General features: G+C 33.4%; 1 pseudogene; it reads right to left on the bottom strand.

Annotated features, from left to right (window-relative positions):
* Positions 1-9,737: 9,737 nt before the first annotated feature.
* Positions 9,738-10,564, bottom strand: LOC114217758 (magnesium transporter NIPA2 pseudogene; annotated as a pseudogene).
* Positions 10,565-12,844: the final 2,280 nt, after the last annotated feature.

Consider the following 12,844-nt stretch of genomic DNA (forward strand, 5'->3'; position numbering starts at 1 on the left):
ATTTATAGAAAAATAGAGTAGACAATTCTAAAATTCATATGGAATCACAACATACTTAGAATAGCTTTAAAAAAGCACAAACAAAAACAAAACCAGAAAACATTAAAAAAGGAAAGCTTGAAAACTCATAGTTCCTGACTTCAAATCATGTTACAAAGCGGGTGCCTGGGTGGCTCAGTTGGTTAAGCATCTGCCTTCAGCTCAGGTCATGATCCTGGAGCCCCAGGATTAGGTCCCACATATGGCTCCCTGCTCAGTGGGGTCTGCTTCTCCCTCTGACCCTCCGTCCTCTCATGCTTTCTCTCTGTCTCATTCTTTGTCTCTCAAATAAATAAATAAATAAATAAATAAATAAATAAGACTTTTAAAAAACATGTTACAAAACTACAGTAATCAAAATAGTATGGTACTGGCATAAAGACAGACATACAGGCAATGAAACAGAGAGCCCAGAAATAAACCTATGTCTATATGATTAAATGATTTTTGAGAAGGGGGCCAAAGCTATACAATGAGGAAAAGATAGCCTCTTTAACAAATAGTTTTGGGAAAATGATATTCACATGTAAAAGAGTGAACTTGGAACTTCATCATAGACTACACAAAAATCAAATCAAAATGAACTAAAGACTTAAATTCAGTTTATGAAACTATAAAACTCTTAGAAGAAAGCATGGGGAAAATCTTCATAACATTGGTCTTGGCAATGATTTCTTGAATATGACAGCAAAAGCGTTGATAATGAGAGCAAAAACAGGTAAGTGGGACTACATCAAGTTAAAATCTTCTGTACAGCAAAGAAACAATAGATTTAAAGATAGCCCAGGGAATGGGAGAAAATATTTGCAAACTACATATCTGATAAAAGTTCAATCTCCAAAACATATAAGCAACCCCTACACTCAAGAGCAAAGAAACACAGGGTGCCTGGGTGGCTCAATTGGTTAAGTGTCTGCTTTCAGCTCAGGTCATGATCCCAGGGTCCAGGGATCCAACCCCACATCGGGGTCCCTGCTCAATGGGGAGTCTGCTTCTCCTTCTGTCCCCCCTTCCCCCACTCATGCTCTCTTTCTCTGTCTCTCTCAAACAAATAAAATAAATCTTAAAAAAAAGTAAAGAAACAAAAAACTCAATTTAAAAATGGACAAAGAATTTGAATAGACATTATAACAAAACAAGACATGGTAATGTCCAAAAGGTACATGAAGAGGTGCTCAACATCACTAGTCATCAGGAAAATACATATCAAAATCACAATGAGACATCACCTCACACTTATTAGGATGGCTATTTTATTCAAAACAAAACAAAAAAAACCAAGAGTTTGTGAGGAAATGGAAAAACTGAAATCTTTGTACACTGTTGTTGGGAACGTAAAGTGCTGCATCCACTGTGGAAAATACTATGGAGGCACCTCAAAAGTTAAAAATAGAATTACCTTGTAATCCAACAATCCCATTTCTCGGTATATTCCAAAAAAATTGAAATCAGGACCTCAAAAAATTATCAGCATGCCCCTGTTACGGTAGCATTATTCACAGTAACCAAGGTATGGAAACAACCTATGAATGAATAGATAAAGAAAATGTGGTACATATATTCAATGGAATATTATTCAGCTTTTAAAAATAAGAAAAGCCTGTCATTATGCAACAGCATAATGAATGAATTTAGAGGACTTTATGCTAAGTGAAATAAACCAGTCACTGAAGACAAATACTACATGAACCCAATTATATGAGGTATCTGAAATACTCAAATCCAAAGAAGCAGAGAGTAGAATGATGGTTGCCAGGGGAAATGGGAATTTGTTGCTCAACAGGAATAAAACTTCAGTTTTGCAAGATGATTAAGTTCTAGGGATCTACTATACAATACTGTCCCTATAGTTAACCATACTATATTGTGGGCTTAAATATTTGTTAAGAGTGTAGATCTCATGTTACGTGTTCTTACCTTAATTGCAAAAAAAAAAAGAAAAAGATAGCTTTGTAACCTTTGCCTCTGGCGTTATACCAGTGATTATTTTATATTGTATGGCAAAAGGGAATTTTGCAGGTGTAGTTAAGATTACTAATTTGGTGACTTTAGGTAGAGACATTGTCTGAGTGGGCGTAATCTAATCCCATCCTTAAGTGGAAAGTCTTCTCAGGCTGGTGGCAGAAGAAGTCAGAGAGATCTGAAGCATGAAGAGGATTCAATCCACCAATGCTGGCTGGAAGCTGGAGGTTGCCATGTGACCAGGAATGCAGTAGGCCTATAACATCTGAGAGTGTTTCTGGTTGACAACCAGAAAAGAAACCAGAACCTCACTCCTACAAGCAAAAAGACCTGAATTCTGCCAACAATCTGAATGAGCTTGGAAGCAGATCCCTCCAGGTAGGAACTCAGTAGACTCCTTTCTTAGGCCTTGTAAGGCCCTTTGCAGAGGTTGCAGATAAGCCTGACCAGACTCTTAATCTACAAATTTTTCAAGACTTTTATAAGCAGATCTATCAGCTTTGTTGATTACACTCTTACTTTGATATTGCATCAGAGAGATTAGAAGAAAAAAACCACATATAACTCTTGAATTTAGACTAAACTAGCAGAGAAATGCTAACAATAAAATATATTCAAGTTACTCTCTCCTAAACCTAGAAAGTACCTTTTTCAACATTTGAGTGTGTACACACACACACACACACACACACACACTTCAATCTCTGGCAAAAGCTGCAAGGTTGGTTATGATTATCTTAAAACCTTGCTTTTGTTCATTATTCTGTTCATTTTATGATGGCATTAATTATCCTGCAGTTACTTTCTATTTTCTACAAAATAAAAGTTTATTCATTGCTCTGATAATTAAACACTCAGATATATATCAGACTATCAACCAAACAGTATTGGTGTTTTTTCCCCCCTTGCTATAATTTTAGAGAATGGATGATCTTTCTATTCTATTAGGTCTGTTGCTTTTTTTTGTCCAATACAAACATTAAGATAGTTCCCTTGTCATATACAGTCCTTTTTGTGTATTATTTCTGCACTCAAATTATATTAGTAGAGTAACTAAACCTTCTGTACTAGGATAGAAATAACTAAGAACACAGCAGAGAGAATAAGGGAAGAAAAAGAACATAAAAACACTTTCACTGAACAAGGGGATTAAGATGTATTTCATTTATTTTTATAGCATGGCCATTCAATTCCTCATTTATTCCAGAAATATTGATTGACCACTTTCTGTATTCTAGGAAGACAGTTGGCCAGACACCCTCCTGAGTATAAGGAAGGCATTTACTGAGTATGTGCACTACTATCCTGGAAAATGTTTAAAGAATGACATGACTAAATACACCAAACACCGGGCGCCTGGGTGGCTCAGATGGTTAAGCGTCTGCCTTCGGCTCAGGTCATGATCCCAGAGTCCTGGGATCGGGTCCCGCATCGGGCTCCCTGCTCCTTGGGAGCCTGCTTCTCCCTTGCCTCTCTCTCTCTCTCTCTCTCTCTCTCTCATGAATAAATAAATAAAATCTTAAAAAATAAATAAATAAATACACTAAACACCTTCTCAACTCCATGACCAAATTTTTGCCTATATTTATAACCATTCCAAGTTTAAAACCTATTTTAGTTGCATGTTAAAAAAACAAAAGTAAGAAGGATATGTTTTTGTGTTATATAACTGAAAAGTCAGACAAGGATAAGTTCAAATGCTAAAATGATGTTGGCACCTTTTTCTCTACCTCTGGACTTCATTTTCCTTGATTTTAGTTCCTTTTTCATGGAGAGGTCTGGATTTAAACAAATTTAGATGGAAATATTAAAGGTGCCAAATAAGGCCAAGCCAGGTGACAAATTGATCTTTCAAGACTATATCTATCTCCAGAAATCTCAGCAATTCTTTCTTTCTCAGAATAGGAAATCATAGAGGAAGTCTGATTGACATATTTGTGTTCACTTTTCTATGAACAAAACACCTTGTGCAGATGACTAGCATATTTGGCTAGATCTGGCTCACTTATTCTTCATTGTATCAGGTAAAGACAATGTACTAACTCTCACCAGGAAAGAGGTTTTATTATTAGAAAAAGGAAAAATGGAAAGTATATAGTTACAAATCTACCACTTTCCACTAGAACTTACTATCAGTCAGTATAATGTATTTGCTTTGATTTGATGGTATTGGGTTTTTCAAAATTTTATTCATGTTATTTTATTCACATATCAAACTTTTTCCATTTATATTAGAGTATGCTCTTATCTAGAATGTTATCTTCTTCACTTTTTCAAATCCCTCTTATCTATGGAATTATAGTTCAATTTATATACCCTATATGAAATCTTTTACATTAAAATAATCTCCAGTTCTCTTAATGCTTTACAGTATTTAATATTGTTCTTAATTGTTTTACTATATTACATTGCCAATAAAACCTTAAACAATAACATATCTCCTGGATTGTGCTTGCATATTAGAGAAATAATGGTTTTCTTATGGTTCTCAAATAAAATATTTCTTAATTACAAATGGCTTTCTAAATGGAGCACTACCCATGTATAGATATATGCAGACACATCCAAAGCTATGTCTTGCCCTGCAATGGAGCATTAGATATGACTGTTTAAACCCCTAAGGTGATTTACTTTTAATTATACAAAATAAAATTAACTTATTCTGCCAGGGCACTTAAAGCTGCTTCTGTCTGTCTGTCTCATCACAACAAACATCTCAGGACATTTTCTAAAAGATTTTTTTTATCATATTGGAATTTGAAATATACATAAAAAGACTTTAGCAAATTTGTTGATTTAGAGCATATTTATCCAGAGATTACCAAGTAACTAGTTAGATTATAGTGGGTTTAATTAGGTGAGCTAAAGAGATACTTACAAACTCTTACTCCTTTCTAAAGTGTTAAGCCTACCTTAAAATTAAAGCTCCTTCATCCTTGGATCAAAAATTTTAATTATAGATTAAATTTCTAGATTTCTACAATGTGTGAATAAATGAAACAAAATCAGTTTTGACACTTTCTGAAATCCCTGGCAAATAAGGCTGTCTGTTTTTGTTTAAAAAAAAAAGGCTGAGAAGAAGTCTGCCAACCTGTATTCCTGGTTCATACCTTAAGCTTTCTTTCTTTCTTTTTTTTTTACTGAAATTTTTTTATTATGTTATGTTAGTCACCATACATTGTATCATTAGTTTTTGATGTAGTGTTCCATGATTCATTGTTTACTAAGCTTTCTGTTGGATCATGAACAATGAGACGTCTGAGAGATGCTACTTTCATCTTTTCTGAAATTTGGAAGCTTTTATTAGATGGCATGATATATTGCTTATTCAATTAGTTTATAACTAGTCCAATGTGATTAGAGGAGCTAGAGACAAATTTTGCACTCTGAAGTTAAAGAAAGGTCTAGAGAAAATATTTCCTATAGATATAGATATCTTAACTATGCAGTTAAATAGAAACAAAGCTAAACTTAAAAATTTCACATTAAGCAAAAATAAATGCATAATTAAAGAAAGAAATAATTAAAAAGAGGTTAAAAATTGCTCCATATCTATAGGAGAAATGTTAAGGTTGTGATTTTTCACACTTTGAGAACATATTTTATTTATGAGCCAAGAAATTTCTCTGAGATAGGACTTGATGCAGAACTTATAAATAAAAACATAGTTTGCTTATGAAGTTGTTTCCTTGAGTTCTCCAGATTCTATTGAATAAAAAAGAGTGAACCATGATTTTTGGATCCAAAGGATGAAAAAAAACTGATTACATGTTAGAATGTTTTGTTATGACTTTAATAACTAAACAAGAAAAATTGAATTATTGATTTAATTTTGACGAAAAATTATTGATTAAAATGCTTAAACATTTTCTAACTGGATAGATAAATATGTGTCTACATATATAAATATTTGCACATATTTAATTTTGGAACTTTTCTCTAACAGTGTGAACATTTTAAGATTAATTTTTTTTTAATTGTATAATAAATGTGTATTCTTTCTCATTTTTTTGCAAATGTATAGAAACTATTGTGTTAAAACAGCGCTTTTCACAAAATCATTTACCTTTTATGCTATTTAAAAGAAAATATTGGGGCACCTGGATGGCTCAGTCAGTTAAGCATCTGCTTTTGGCTCAGGTCATGATTCTAGGGTCCTGGGATCAAGCCCCCCATGTCAGTCACACTGCTCAGTGAGGAGTCTGCTTCTCCCTCTGCCCTTTCCTCCTGCTCATGCTCTCTGTCTCTCAAATGAATAAATAAATCTTAAAAAAGTAAAATAAATTAAAGCATTGTTTTTTCTTAATATAATCTTAAAAAAATTTAATATCAACCACATGATGTATTTAAAATATTTTTCTGAAATATCTCTAGAAACACTTTATTTCATTACTGTAGATTACATTTTTATGTACTATAAGAATTTTCCACCCTTCTAATGTACTTTCATATGTTCGTATATTTTTTATTTTCAATGATATGTGAAAAATTTATACTTTCATATTTGTATATACTCAGTATTACAAAATAGTTCTAATTAGTGCCACGTATCTTAAGTATTACAGTAAAATCTTTTTGTTTGCTATGTTTAAGAGAAGCATGTCATAGACTTATTTACCATCTCAGAAAAGTTTCAGAAAAGGACTAAAATATGAAATAAGTATAGCTTATTTGGCTGGACTTTAGTTTTCTTTAAATATACTCATCTATTTTTTCTCTATAGCCAAAATTGAACATCCATTCTTTCCACTTAGTCTTTAGTGCACTTTGTTTCCCATTAGGCATTATAAAACTTTTAGCTTAAGTACTGTACTCTAAAATCTATTTTTCTTAAGTAGTCTTAATAATATATTTCTAAACCTTTCCCCTGTACTACCGTCATCTGTAAAGCTGACTAAATAGTCACACTATGAAATTGATTACTTGGGCAATGAAGCAGAGCATAATCTTTGACTTTTAAAGATAATTCTCTGTCCTGGCACAAGGTAGCTCTATTACATAAAATTCCTTTCTCCTTTTCATAATGCTAGATACTCAAAATAGGGGAAAAATCATGTCATTTAAATTCAAATATATTTATCATTAATAAAATATTTTTGTATATCATCATTATGTATTACAATAGTAATGTATTATAGTTACTGTCAGTCTTCACGGATGGTTTTTAATGGCCAACAACTGTATTTATTCACTATGCCACTTATTCATTTGTTGTTGTATTTGTTTCAGTAATTCGGTATTTATGGATAATTTAATATATAACATAATTGTTTACCATGATTATATTGAGGACAAAACAGATATCTTTTCCCTTAAAGAAAGTGATTATGGCTAAACCATCAATGTCAAATAAAAGAAAACAAATTTATGCTTTAAATATGAATAATGTTGTAAACAGTTATAAAACATTCTATACTAGGTAATAATTATCTCTAAGGTTGTACTTGTATTATACATCATTGAGAGGAAGCTAAATTGAAGGGGATTAATATTAAAATGGAAACTAAAATGGAGACTTCAGCTGTTAATGTTCTCCTGTTAGGTCAGGGTTACACTCTAGTAAAAGCAGTATTATTCCTATTGTTACAATAAGAAAATTGATAATAGCTCTCCCATACACAAACCATTATACTTTTCATAAATTATATCTGGTATTAGACTGTACTCATCAAATTTCTTATTACATTTTTTTTTATTTGAGTATAGTTGGCACATAATGTTATACAGTTTTGGGTGTACAACTTGGTGATTTGACAAGATTATACATTATATATTCACCACAAGGGTAGCTACCATCTTGTCCTGTTATATTGTCATTACAGTATCACTGACTATGGTCCTTATGCTGTGCTTTTTATTCCTGAGATTTATTCATTCCATAACTGTAAGCCTGAATCTCCCTCTCTCCTTCACCAATTGCCCAACCACTCCTCTCCCATCTGGCGACCATCAGTTTGTTCTCTGTATTTATAGGTCTTATTCTGCTTTTTGTGTGTTAGTGTCCATCAATAGACAAATGGATAAGGAAAAAATGTGTTGTGTGATATATAATATACGTATATAATGAAATATTATGCAACCATTAAAAGGATGAGTTTGTGCCATTTTCAAGAGCATGGATGGACCTAGAGAGTATTTGCTAAGTGAAATAAGTCAGACTGAAAAAGACAAATATTCTACTCATAAGCGGAAGCTAAAAAAACCAAAAACCCAAAACAAAAACAGATGATGCTGTATTGCAAAAACTCACAAAATATTGATGGCTACAAAGCAAGCATTTATATCATACTTAGAAGTACACATATTGATTGAGATTAAATTTATCTCATCTGCAGTCAACTAGGTACCTCTGGGCTAGGCTGAACTTCAGACTTTGGTATGAGTGCAAGTCACCTCTGTAAGCCTTCATTGTTGGACCACGGCTGAAGGTAGAATCCAGGCTGAAGCTGCCACATTCACCTGGGACCTGCTTCATCACAGCAGGTAGCAAAAGCTCCAAAAGGACTGAGGGAAACTGGGCATGCTTCTTACAGCTTTATTTCAGAACTTGACCCACTATTACTTCTGTTTTCTTCTCGTCTGCCAAAGTCTCATATTTAGTCAATGAGGTGTATGAAAGTATAATGAACCAACAAGGAAGCCATGGCAAGGTTGGGCAGAATAGAAATAATTTGGGGCAATAATGCAGTCGATCATATATATAGGGGTGGATATTCATTTTTTTTTGCCTTAAGTTTTAATACCAAAGAAAATGCAAATTCACCAGTGAAGAGGTTTAGCTTACTAGTGCATTTCCATCTTCTACAATTGTTATTTCACTGATGAGGAAATGAAGTATTTGTTGATTCTTTAAATTGCCATTAGTGCATTTATTTTTTGGTAAAGGTGTCAACCTTTAAAATATCTCTAGAATAATAGAATGCTAATAGAAATAGAAACCAATCATACACTGAGGTCATTTTTGTGACCTGTTATACTATAAGAGAGGCAATTGTTCTTGTTTTAAATTAGGAAATAAGATGATTATCTTAAAAGAATGTTGTTTGGGGACTATTTCAGTTTTTTATTGCTGAGTAACAAATAAGCTTCATGACTTGAAACAACATCCTTTTATTATCTCACAGTTTTTGTTAATGAGAAATACAGACAAGCTCAGCTGAGTTTCTGCTTAGTTATACCCAAGGCCAAAGTCAAATGTTGACTCAGGGTGCTGAGTTCTTATCTGGAGACTCTGGGGAAGAATTCTCTTTCAATCTTACTTGGGTTGTTGGCTGGATTCAGTTTCTTGTCATTTTAGGATTGAAGTCCCTGTTCCATGTCTGGCTGTCAGCCAGGATCTGCTTTTGGTTTCTAAATGTCACCTGCATTACTTTTTGTATGTTCTTTCCAATTTCAAGACAGCAATGGCATGGTAAATCCTTATACTTCAAATATCTCTGACTTCATCTTCTGCCAACAATAAGAAAACTTTCTGCTTTCAAAGGGGTCATGTGATTAGATTAGCACCACCTGAATAATTTCTCTGTTTTATGGTTGACTCCTTAGTAAACTTACCTACATCTGCAACATCTTTTTCTATGTAACATGACATAATCATGGGATTAACACCTGGAGGTAAGGTCATGAGGGACATCCTAAAATTCTGCTTAACACACGAAAATCCTTTTTCAGTCACATTTGATATTCAAATTCATTTAGTAGCAGAATTACAGATTAGCCTTTTAAATATTTTTTTCTCATAATGCTGTCAGATTTCCATTTCTCTAGGGGATTTTTTCCAGCTTGCTATTCAATTGCACCAGTTATTTTTTTTTCATTATTATGAAGAATTGCGTACATATTAGAGAGATTGTCATTCATTACTTTTTCATCTTTTTGAAAACACATAGGCTGACTTGTTAGAAAAAAACTGACATCTTTAAAGGCACAAAAATATTAGTGTTTTCCCACAAAATGGTGAGATAAACACTCAGAGTACCATCAGTAGGCACATCTTGTCACCCCTTAAAAGAAGAGCTAAACTAGTTAAAACTGAAATTGTAAAGAATACCTAATATAATAGAATCACCATGTAAGTGTTGAATATATCCAGGGCCCTATGTAGACATAATTAATCTCTGTGCTTACACAGACTATACAGCTAAGCAGAAGAATCCAAGCCAAGGGATATCCAGTACAGACTTCCCAACAAAAATATATTTAATAACAATACCTAGACCTTTAAAATGGGATGCTGAAAATGCTCCAATTACAGAGTAAGCATATTGTTATATAAACGTCTGTACATCTAGAGCAAGATACTACCACAAAGATTAGTATTAAAGACACAGTGACCACAAATGCTTCAAAAATAACCAAACCCAGATCAACTAACTGGTGAGACATGTATTAAAAGTTTCTATCCTTTCATCCTCTCTTTCTTTGAAGCACGAATGACCATAATTGTAGATCCCAGGCAGCTTAATAATCACCCCATTTTCCCACGAAGATTTAGTTTTTTTTGTTTAGAAAGTATGAAAAAAAAATCACTTACTAGGACATAAAGAGCTTCTAAAATAGTCATTAATTGACCATTGTAAATATAAGCAACAAAGTTGGCTGTCCCTACAATATCTAGAGACTACCTACATTCCATGTAATGTAGCTGCTTCTGTTTTCATGCCAGCAATGGCGTGGTGAATCCTTCTTATGCTTCAAGTCTTAGTCTTCATTGCCTGCCTTTCCCCCACTGGTATCTGTCTAGCCTGCTACCACCATTCTTTAAGACATACATGACCGCTCTGAGTTGGAATAAATATCTGGTCTTCTGTAGTCAAAGAACCTCAGGCTTTTATGTCACCATATTGTTCATCCAGTACCAAGTGCAAATGTTGATACTGTAGTCAGTCATACACACTGCCTCCTTCCTAAGGGAATACTAAAATGGTAAAACCCCAGTATGACTTTGGGTTATGGCCACTACCAGGACACAGGCACTACTACTGAGAAGGCTTGGGCCCAGCTGAGTGGTGCCATTTGCATTTTATTTAGAGTTGTAAAATTTAGTATGCAAGTATTTTGACACAGGGAAATGTGTCAGGTCAGAATCCAGACATGAATCTTGTACATAATTTCTTTTATACTTTATTCTTGGTAAGTATCAGTTCTGTGTAATTGATTTTAGGTTATAATTTTCTGAGGGTAACTGTGTCAAAATTTTGACCTACTCATCTTACATGATTATTTTGGCAGGCAATCCCTCTTACCATCTACTTTTTCTCTGTCAGGGATCATGCTTCCTCCTAAATAGATAAAATATAAATGCCATGAGACTGAAAAAAAAAAAAAAACCCTCAACGATATACCCCTCGTTCCTCCAATACGTATTCTGCTATTTCCTTGCCTACATTTAGTTTGCCAGTGGAGGTTATCCAAACTATGTATTCAGTTCATCACCTCATCAGCTTTCTTCACTTACTGCATTTAAACATCCATTTTACCATTCCATCGAATGACTCATAAATGTGACCCCCATAAACTTACTGATTGCTCAATCAAATGGATATATATTATTTAATCTCTCTGAAGTATTTTATATCATTGGCATGTCTTTATACATTGTGATGCTGTCCTCTTTCTTTTTATGACTCCAAAGCATCAAGGTTTTACTCCAATTTTTTCTGACCATTCTTTCTTAAGAATGGTGTCACTGAATCATCTTTCACTGACTATCCTGTCACTGGTGAGTCCCATTGTCAATTGTATATCCTCAAGTTCCTTAAGACCACACTACACATCCACTCCCAATTGCTTTATGTTCATTTTCCCATATATGCTTATAATTTTCAGTTCTAAACTTCAGTTTATAACACTTTTATCAGTTGCAGACATATATTTCTATGTCAGCCATATCCTTACTGGCCCCACTGAGAGATTCTTCAGACATTCACATTTGACCTAATCCCAGACAGACAAACAAGAAAAAACATACAAAATTTCAGTACTTCAGTCTTTCTCTTCCAGGAAAAAAAAAAAAATAAATGAATTAAGTTATATTTTTAAAAGTAAATAACTTAATTGAAATTTAAAGGTATTTCAAATGATAAACAACACTGAAAACTTTGGGGAAAATTTATGTTTACATTTCCTTTAAGATTTAATCACTGATATATGAGGATGAATGCCGCCTGGAAAATCCACAAACAGGGCTGCCGTAGAAAAGAAATATAGTATAAGAATACTCTTATATTAGCAGGAAATCATCATATTATCACTCTTGTCACTTTAAATTTTGATCCATTTGATTCCACAAGGAGACATTACAGTTCAGTAATATCTGAGGACTGGATAAAGAAGATGTGTTATATATATATATATATATATATATATATATAATGGAATATTACTCAACCATAAAAAAGAATGAAATCTTACCATTTGCAATGACATGGATGGAGCTAGAGAGTATTATGCTAAGTGAAATAAGTCAGTCAGAGAAAGACAAATACCATGATTTCACTCATATATGGAATTTAAGAAAAAAAGCAATGAACATAAGTGAAAAAGAAAGAGAGGCAAATGAGAAAACAGACTCTCAACTATAGAGAACAAACTGAGGGTTGCTGAAGGGGAGGTGGGTGGGGGATGGGTTAAATGGGTGATGGGGATTAAGGAGGGCACTTGTGATGAGCACCGGGAGTTGTATGTAAATAATGAATCACTAAATTCTACACTTGAAACTAATATTACACTATATGTTAATTAACTGGAATTTAAATAAAAACTTGGAAAAAGAAAAGAAATATCATCTGGGGACATCTGTTATAAGAAAAACAGGATTTTAAAATAATGTTATCTCAAATAC

Source organism: Eumetopias jubatus, unplaced genomic scaffold, assembly GCF_037043125.1.
Source record: "Eumetopias jubatus isolate StellerSeaLion01/CBP00866 unplaced genomic scaffold, mEumJub1_p1.0 scaffold_1, whole genome shotgun sequence".
Taxonomy (NCBI): domain Eukaryota; kingdom Metazoa; phylum Chordata; class Mammalia; order Carnivora; family Otariidae; genus Eumetopias; species Eumetopias jubatus.